General features: G+C 42.6%; 1 pseudogene; it reads left to right on the top strand.

Moving 5' to 3' along the window:
• The first annotated feature begins 2897 nt into the window (after positions 1 to 2897).
• On the top strand, positions 2898 to 10012 carry LOC129059654 (uncharacterized; annotated as a pseudogene).
• Positions 10013 to 10539: the final 527 nt, after the last annotated feature.

Below are 10539 nucleotides of genomic sequence, written 5' to 3'. Positions count from 1 at the left end.
CAGTGGCGGCTTGGTGCAGAGAGAGAATCTGAGCTACTTGGGAGAGGAAGAGCACAGCAATTGTGAGACAGTGCATTGAACTCAGTGCTGCTCTGTTATAGAAGAAAGCAAAACTGGAATAACTCAGCTAATGCCAGCAGACAGAGGGAGCATTTAGCCCAGTACTAAACAGAGAAGACTCACTCATCCCAGCAGTTGGAATCTAGGTTCCTGCATGCTTCGCTACCACAGACTAAAGTGCTCTGGGGATCTAAATAACTTTGAAATGCAGTCTAGGCCACAAGGACTGCAACTCCAAGGTTGCAGGAGTGCTGAACAGGGCGCAGAGCCTGGGGACTTCGGGGACATGTAACCTACTGAGACACCAGGTGGGGTAGCTAAGGGAGTGCTGGTGCCACACCTCCCCTAACTCCAGGTTCCATAGCTCATGGCTCCAAAAAGGACCCCTTCCTTCCACTTGAGAAGAGGAGAGGAAATAGAGGGAAAACCTTTGACTTGTATCACAAATACTAGCTCAGTCACATCAGGAAAGGGCACCGGTCAGAGTCATAAAAGCCCCTGTCTTCTCAGTGAGAAGAGGGGTGAGTTTGAACAGAATGGGAAGCAATTTTGCCTTAAGCAGTTCCCAGCTTGACTTTCCCCTTTAGCTTAGTGATTTTGGGGCCCCAAGATTTATTTTCCTTTCACAGTGTGTATAATCAGAGCATGAACAGATTATTCACAAAAAACAAATCAAATATACATGTAAAAGATGTTTCTTCATGATTAATCATAAAGAAATAATAATTTAACCTGTAATTATGTCACAATATATATAAGTAGTACTCTTATATTATATGTATAATATATAATATATATGCATATATATGCATAATGTAAATGCATATGACTTCTAGACTGTGCAGTTATGGTAGTTATGTTTTTTACTTTAATAAGTAAATGTAATTATAATAGAATGTGACCTTTCTGTTAAAACATTAAATTAACTGAGATAACATATATATTAGTACTACTTATTTTATATATATATTAAAGTAGTAGTACTTATATATTATAACATTATAATATATAAGTAGTAGAAATATATATATATTAGTAGTAAGAAGCTTTTATGAGGATAAAAAGAAAAACATGTTCTCACATGTTTTTGGTAGATGCTTTTAAAAAAATTTCTAAAAAGTGTTTTATTAATATGTATCAATATGTGATATATATATATTTTGACAAACATTTCTACTTCTAGAATTGCTCTCTCATGAAATAATTTAACATGAGAATAACTTGTAATTTGTAAAATTGAACTCATAAATCTTCAAATTTATGGTAAATATGAATGTTTATATCTGAATTGTGCAAAGTAAGAATAACTGAAAAAATCCAAATAACCACAAACATGGATTTTGTCAAACTATGTAGACATATAGTATAATTTGGTACTATGAAATTCTTAATGTGATAAGGATATCTTTTGTGTTGTTTTAATCCAGTTAACAATTTACATGTATTAAGGTCAATGTAGTTGAAAAATGATCTCATTTTATAACTTTTTTTTTTTTTTTCTGAGACAGTGTCTCCCTCTGTCACCCAGGCTGGAGTGCAGTGGCAAGATCTCGGCTCACTGCAACCTCTGCCTCCCGGGTTCAAGTGATTCTCCTGCTTCAGCCTCCCGAGTAGCTGGGATTATAGGAGCCTACCACCATGCCTGGCTACATTTTTTTTGTGTGTACTTTTAGTAGAGACGGGGTTTCACCATGTTGGCCAGGCTGTTCTAGAACTCCTGACCTCAAGTGATCCACCCCTCGTGGCCTCCCAAACTGCTGGGATTACAGGCGTGAGCCACCTCACCCGGCTGAGAACTGTTTTTAAGAAATAGGGTTCACTGGGCCGGGCGCGGTGGCTCACGCCTGTAATCCCAGCACTTAGGGAGGCCGAGACCGGCGGATCACGAGGTCGGGAAATCAAGACCATCCTGGCTAACATGGTGAAACCCCTTCTCTACTAAAAATACAAAAAATTAGCTGGGCATGGTGGCAGGCGCCTGTAGTCAGCCCCAGCTACTCGGGAGGCTGAGGCAGGAGAATGGCGTCAACCCGAGAGGCGGAGCTTGCAGTGAACGGAGATCGCGCCACTGCACTCCAGCTTGGGAGACAGAGCAAGACTCCTGTCTCAAAAAAAAAAAAAAAGAAATAGGGTTCACTAGAATCTTCGAGATCACGCCACTGCACTCCAGCCTGGGCAGCAGGGTAAGACCTTGTCTCGAAAAAAAAAAAAGAACAAGGGTTGACTAATGCTTAAACACATCTGTTTTACGTGTCAGAATTTACGATATTTCATAACCAATATGCAATATAGGAATTATTTTTAAATCGAGTATGTTTTTAGATTTTTAATTTTTCTAAATTAAATAGTAGTCTGTTTAATTTAAGGTAGGGACAAACTTTTCTCTAGCATAGATACATGTTTTTGGTATAATGTTTAGTGATACATTATTAAAAGTATAATCAAATCAAATTTATTTGCAAATCAATATATTGAAAATGTATGGACAAATATATAACCATATTAACAATGATTATCTCACTTTTTGGTATTATGTTTAGTTTTTTTAAGTACCATACTTTTTTTTCCTGTGGTGCATAATATAATTGTAATGGTTAACACTGAGTGTCAACTTGATTGGAATGAATGATACGAAGTATTGATCCTGCATGTGTCTGTGAGGGTGTTGCCAGAAGAAATTTACGTTTGAGTCAGTGGGCTGGGAAAGGCAGACCTACCCTTAATCTGGGTGGGCACAATCTAATCAGGTGCCAGCACGGCTAGAATATTAACAGGCAGAAAAATGTGGAAAGAGAAACAGGCCTAGTCTCCCAGCAAACACCTTTCTCCCATGCTGGATGCCTCCTGCCCTCAAGCATCAAACTCCAATTTCTTCAGCTTTGGAACTCAACTTGTTCTCCATGCACCTCAGCCTGCAGACAGCTTATTGTGGGACCTTGTGATTGTGTGAGTTAATACTTAATAAACTCCTCTCTTTCTCTCTCTCTCTCTATATATATACACACAGACACACACACACACACACACATATAATTATATAGTATAATAATTATGTATTATGTAATGATATATTTATATAATTATAATATAGTTGTAATGTATTATAATGTATTATATTAATATAAAATTATATATATAATTATATATAATGTATTATATATAATATACATTCTAATATATAATGTATTATATTAATATATAACTATGTATAATACAATATATTTTAATTATATATAATATAATTATATTAATATAATTATATATAATATATAATTATATAATTATATATAAATGTATATTTATATAATTATATATAATTATATAATATATAATCTCCCATATTATATATAATATATATAATCTCTATAGATATAATATACGTATTATATATAAAATATTCTATTAGTTCTATCCCTCTAGAGAACCCTGACTAATACAAATTTTGGTACCTGGAGTGGTTCTAGAGGAGCAAAATATTAAGAGGAGTTCTTTCATTGGTTTTGGGGTTTCTAGAGTTGGTTGCTTAATATGATTAGACCCCATAATGCTAAGGACTCTACTTCTAATATTATGAAGAGCACTGATAGTCCTTGGCAGAAACTGTTTAGAGAGTTATGCAAAACAAATGCATTTGACACTCCTGATTCACTGTTCATGAGAGGCAAGGACTTTAGTGACTATACATAATAACTTTGAACATAGTTGGAGAACCAAGAAACATAATGAAGCTGGTTAGTTGCTCCTAAGTTCAGTGGACAAAGTGATGAAAGAAAATGACGAACTCGGATTCTATCTCCCGCCTTCAGAAGCACATACTGAGCCTCAAATCTGCTAAGATTGCCCTGAGAGTCGTATCTCCTATAGAGAAAGAGCTGAAATTGTAGAAAAACAGACGACAAGCTCTTATCATGCAAGTGGCTGACCTGCAACGAAAGGTGCATGCACAGCCTGGCCAGGTGTCTACTGTTAAAGTGAGGGTATTACTGAAAAAGAATGAAACCCTGCAACTTGGAATGCGGACATGTGGGAAGACCCTGGTAAAGCTGGGGACACTGAGCTTGTAAACTCTGATAGACCTTTCTTGTCAAAAGAAACAGCTGCCCCACCTCCAGTAGTGGCCACATCCCCCGCCTGACCCATGCTGCCATTAACCTTTTCACCTTTGTCTAAGAAGATAATACCCTGCTTGAGGCAACAGTGATGGCCTCCCCTGAGGCAGTTGCCAGGCAAGATTATGTTGATTCTCTTCAGGAGCCACCTCCAACACCCATGCTTGCTTCTAGAACTATAACTAGACTAAACTCCCGGAAGGCCCCTAGAGGTGAAGTTGAGAGTGTGATTCATGAGGAGGTGCACTATGTTCGAAAAGAACTGCTTGAATTCTCTAATTTATATGAGCAGAAATCTGAAGAAAAGGCATGGGAATGGACATTAAGGGTGTGGGATAATGGTAGAAGGAACACAAATTTGAATCAGGCTGAATTTATTGATTTGGGGTCACTAAGTAGGGACTCTGAATTTAATATTGCAGCTCAGGGAGTTAACAAAGGTTCTAACAGTTTATTTGCTTGTTGAGAAGAAATATGAATTAAAAGATGGCCCACTGTGAGTGAGCTGAAAATACCTGATCTCTCTTGGTTTAATGTAGAGAAATGGATCCAAAGGCTTAATGCCTTGTGAAATAGATTTGTGAAGGCAGCACCTGCATCTTTGAAGAGCCCTGTAATTTCTTTTTTCTGTATGTCAGATCTAATGGTAGGAACTGCAGTCACTCAACTAAAAAATGTAAATACAATGGGAATAATTTCATCCTAGAGTGGCAGGGGCCAAGTGGTGGCACTCAACCGTCAAAGGCAAGGTAGGTATAGCTACTGTAATGGACAAACAGCAGAGACAAAGCAGCAATCAGAATACTCTGACTTGTGTAGAGATCTGGCATTGGCTAACTAACCATGGGGTTCCTAGAAATGAAACTGATAGGAAGCCTACTGCATTCCTACTTAATTTATACAAGCAGAAAACTTCTAGGTCAAATGGACAAAAAACTAATTTGAATTATAAAAACAGAGAATCACAGCCCCTCAGTCAGTCTCCAGACTTGAGCCAGTTTACAGACCCAGAACCCCTTGAGTGAAGGGGAGGCCAGGTCCCCTTGAAGTAGGACACCACTGAGTACCAACAATTTATTCAGTGAATCTTTCTCTAATTCTTCCCCAAGGAGACTACTGTCCTTTCACCAGGGTAATTGTGCATTGGGGAAAGGGAAATAATCAGACATTTCGGAGACTACTGGACTCTGGCTCTGATCTGATATTGATTCCAGGGGATCCAAAACCTAATATGGTCCTCCAGTTAAAGTAGAAGCTTACAGAGGTCAGGTAATTAATGGAGTTTTTGCTCAGGTCCCACTTATAGTGGTTCCAGTGGTTCCCTGGACTCATCCTGTGGACATTTTCCCAGTGCCAGAATGCATAATTGGCATAGACATACTTAGCAGTTGGCAGAACCCCCACATTGGCTCCCTGACTGGTATGGTGACAGCTATTATGGTGGGAAAGGCCAAATGGAAGCCATTAGAGCTGCCTCTACCTAGGAATTTATAAATCAAAAACAATATTGCATCCCTGGAGGGATTGTGGAGATTAGTGTGCCACCATCAAGGACTTGAAAGATGCAGAGGTCATGAATCCCACTACATACCTGTTCAACTCTCCCATTTGGCCTGTGCAGAAGACAGATGGATCTTGGAGAAGGAGAGTGGATTCTAGTAAGCTTAACCAAGTGGTAACTCCAATTGTAGCTGCTGTACCAGGTGTGGTTTCATTGCTTGAGCAAAGTAACACTTCTCTTGGTAGCTGGTATGCAGCCATTGAGTTGGCAAATGCCTTTTTCTCCATTCCTGTCCATAAGGTCCACCAGAAACAATTTGCCTTCAGCTGGCAAGGTCAGCAATATATTTTTACTGTACCACCTCAGTGATATATAAATTCTCTGGCTTTGCATCATAATCTTGTTTGGAAACACTTTGATAGATTGTCATTTCCATGAGATATCACACTGGTTCATTACATTGATGACATTATGCTGATTGGGTCCAGTGAGCAAGCAGTAACAAACACACTGGACTTATTGGTGAAACATTTGCGTGCCAGAGTGTGTCTGGAATTGGTGGGTTCTCGGTCTCACTGACTTCAAGAATGAAGCCACGGGCCCTCGCGGTGAGTGTTACAGTCTTAAAGGCAGTGTGTCCAGAGTTTGTTCCTTCTGATGTTCGGATGTGTTCAGAGTTTCTTCCTTCTGGTGGATTCGTGGTCTTGCTGCCTCAGGAGTGAAGCTGCAGACCTTCGCGATGAGTGTTACAGCTCTTAAGGTGACACATCTGGAGTTGTTCATTCCTCCCGGTGGGTTTGTGGTCTTGCTGACTTCAGGAGTGAAGCTGCAGACCTTCACAGTGAGTGTTATAGCTCATAAAGGCAGTGTGGACCCAAAGAGTGAGCAGTACCAAGATTTATTGCAAAGAGCGAAAGAACAAAGCTTCCACAGTGTGGAAGGGGACCTGAGTGGGTTGCCACTGCTGGCTCTGGCAGCCTGCTTTTATTCTCTTATCTGGCCCCACCCACATCCTGCTGATTGGTCCATTTTACAGAGAGCTGATTGGTCTGTTTTACAGAGATCTGATTGGTCCATTTTGACAGGGTGCTGATTGGTGTGTTTACAATCCCTGAGCTAGACACAAAAGTTCTCCACGTCCCCACTAGATTAGCTAGATACAGAGTGTCGACACAAAGGTTCTCCAAATCCCCACCAGAGTAGCTAGATACAGAGTGTTGATTGGTGCATTCACAAACCCTGAGCTAGACACAGGGTGCTGATTGGTGTGTTTACAAACCTTGAACTAGATATAGAGTGCCAATTGTTGTATTTACAATCCCTTAGCTAGACATAAAGGTTCTCCAAGTCCCCACCAGACTCAAGAGCCCAGCTGGCTTCACCCAGAGGATCCTGCACCAGGGCCGCAGGTGGAGCTGCCTGCCAGTCCTGCACTGTGAGCCTGTACTCCTCAGCCCTTGGGTGGTCGATGGGACTGGGCGCCGTGGAGCAGGGGGCGGTGCTCGTCAGGAAGGCTCAGGCTGCACAGGAGCCCATGGTGGAGGGGGAGTCTCAGGCATGGCGGGCTGCAGGTCCTGAGCCCTGCCCCACAGGGAAGCAGCTAAGGCCCGGGGAGAAGTCAGGCACAGCAGCTGCTGGCCCAGGTGCTAAGCCCCTCACTGCCTGGGGTTGGCGGGGCTGGCTGGCTGCTCTGAGTGCGGGGCCCGCCAAGCCCACGCCCACCTGGAACTCATGCTGGCCCACAAGCACAGCTTGCAGTCCTGGTTCCTGCATGCGCCTCTCCCTCCACACCTCCCCGCAAGCTAAGGGAGCTGGCTCTGGCCTTGGCCAGCCCAGAAAGGGGTTCCCACAGTGCAGTGGTGGGCTGAATGGCTCCTCAGGCATGGCCAGAGTGGGTGCCAAGGCCGAGTAGGCGCCGAGAGTGAGTGAGGGCTGTGAGGGCTGCCAGCACGCTGTCACCTCTTAAGAGGATGGGAAATAAATCCAACTAAAATTTATGGACCTTCTATCTCAGCAAAATTTCTAGGGGTTCAGTGGTGTGGGGCCTGTGGAAATATTCCTTCTAAGGTGAAGGATAGGTTGCTGCATTTGGCCCATCCTACAACCAAGAAAGAGGTATGATTCCTAGTGGGCCTATTTGGTTGTGTTACTCTGACCTATTTATTGAGTGACCTGAAAGGCTGCCAGTTTTGAGTGGGGTCCAGAACAGGAGAAGGCTCTGCAACAGATCCAGGCTGCTGTGCAAACTGCGCTGCCACTTGGGCCATATGATCCAGCAGATCCAATGGTGCTTAAGATGTCAGTGAAATATAGGTATGCTGTTTGGAGCCTTTGGTGGGCCCCCATAAGTGAATCACAGCAGAGGCCTCTAGGATTTAGGAGCAAGACCCTGCCATCTTCTGCAGATCACTACTCTCCTTTTGAAAGTCAGCTTTTGGCCAGTTACTGGGCTTTGGTGGAAAATGAACATTTGACTATAGGTCATCAAGTCACCATGTGACCCAAACTATCTATCATAAACTGGGTATTTTCCAACCCATCTAGCCATAAAGTGGGTTATGCACAGTAGCATTCCATCATCAAATAAAAGTGGTATATACGTGATTGGACTCGAGTGGGTCCTGAAGGCAGAAGTAAGTTACATGAGGAAGTGGATCGAATGCCCATTGTCTCCACCCCTTCCACTCTGGTCTCTCTCCCCCAGCCTGCACCAATGACTTCATGGGTAGTTTCCTATGATACGTTGACAGAGGAAGAGAAGACCAGAGCCTGGTTCACAGATGAGTCTGCACTATATTCAGGCAACACTCAAAAATGGACAGCTGCAGTGCTACAGTCCCTCTCTAGGACATCCCTGAAGGACAGCAGTGAAGGGAAATCTTCTCAGTGGGAAGAACTTCGAGCAGTGCACCTGACTGTTCACTTTGCATGGAAAATAAATGGCCAGATGTCTGATTATATACTGATTAATGGACTGTGGCCAATGGTTTGGCTGGATGGTCAGGGACTTGGAAGAATGATGTTTGGAAAATTGGCGACAAAGAAATTTGGGGAAGAGGTATGTGGCTGAATCTCAATGAGTGGTCAAAACTGTGAAGTTATTTGTATTCCATGTGAGTGCTTACCAATGGGTGACCTTAGTGGAGGAGAATTTTAATAATCAAGTGGATACGATAATCCATCTGTGGACACCACATAGCCTCTTTTCCTAAGCACCTCTGTCATCACTCAATGGGCCCATGAACAAAGTGGTCATAATGGTAGGGATGGAGTTGATGCATGAACTCAGCAACATGGACTTCCACTCACCAAGGCTCACCTGGGTATGGTATGGGCTCTGCAGAGTGCCCAATATTCCAGCAGCAGAGACCAACACTGAGACCTTGATATGGCACCATTCCTCAGGGTGATTAGTGAGCTACCTAGTGGCAGGTTGATGATATTGGGCCTCTTCCATCATGGAAAGGGCAGAGGTTTGTTCTCACTGGAACAGACAGTTATTCTGGATATGGGTTTGCCTATCCTTCATGCAATGCTTCTGCCAAGACTACCATCCGTGGACTCATGGGATGCCTCATCCACCATCATGGTATTCCACACAGCATTGCCTCTGACCAAGGCACTCACTTTACAGCTAAAGAAGTGCAGCAGTGGGCTCATGCTCATGGAATTCACTGGTTTTACTATGTTCCCCATTATCCTGAAGCAGCTGGATTGATAGAGCAGTGGAATGGCCTTTTGAAGTCACAATTACAATGCTAACTAGGTGACAATACTTTGCAGGGCTGAGAAAAAGTTCTCCTGAAGGCCCTGTATGCTATGAATGAGCATCCTATATATGGCACTGTTTCTCCCATATATAAAGATTCATGGGTCCAGAAATCGAGGTGTGGCAGTGGAAGTGGCACGACTCACCATCACCCATAGTGATCCACTAGTAAAATTTTTGCTTCCTGTTCCCACGACATTACATTCTGCTGGCCTGGAGGTTTTCATTCCAGAGGGGAGAACTTTGCCACCAGGAGACACAACAATGATTCCATTAAACTGGAAGTTAAGATTGCCACCTGACACTTCCTCATCTTACCTTTAAATCAACAGGCTAAGAAGGTAATTGAAGTGACTGACCCTAAGTATCAAGATGAAATCAGTCTACTACTCCACAATGGAGGTAAGGAAGAGTATGTGCATGGAACACAGGAGATCCATTAGGGCATCTGATAGTATTACCATGCCCCGTGATTAAGGTCAATGGGAAACTACAACAGCTCAATCCAGGTAGGACTACAAACGACCCAGACCCTTCAGGAATGAAGATTTGAGTTACTCCACCAGGAAAAAGAACACAACCTGCTGAGGTGCTTGCTGAAGGCAAAGGGAATACAGAACGAGTAGTAGAAAAAGGTAGTCATCAATAGCAGCTAAAACCACGTGACTAGCTTCAGGAACAAGTACTGTAACTGTCATAAGTATTTCCTCCTTCTTTCGTTAAAAATATATTTGTGCATGTATACACTTGTACTTAAAAAATCTTCATTTTATTTCCTTTCTCCTTTATCATATGAAATAAGATTTACTGACTTCACATCAGCATTTAAGTATTGTTAACTTTATGTAGTAGTATTTGGGTTGGAAATTGTTATGTCCCGGTTGTATGAAGGATAGTTGTATTATATTAGGCATAATTATGACCTTTGTATTATAATGGGGGGATGGTGGGCCAGGGTCGTCTCAGGAAATGCAACATTTGGGCGCAAAGGCAGGAGTGCCTGTCTCACCTCGGTCTGTGGGCACAGGCCCGGGGATGGAGCCCTCACCAGGGACCCACACTTCTCTTCCAGCACTTGTCTGTCCCACTTCCATATCACT

Source organism: Pongo abelii, chromosome 4 (assembly GCF_028885655.2).
Source record: "Pongo abelii isolate AG06213 chromosome 4, NHGRI_mPonAbe1-v2.0_pri, whole genome shotgun sequence".
Taxonomy (NCBI): Eukaryota; Metazoa; Chordata; class Mammalia; order Primates; family Hominidae; genus Pongo; species Pongo abelii.
The sequence above is the reverse complement of the archived record's forward strand: the minus strand, read 5'-3'. Positions and strand labels throughout refer to the sequence as shown.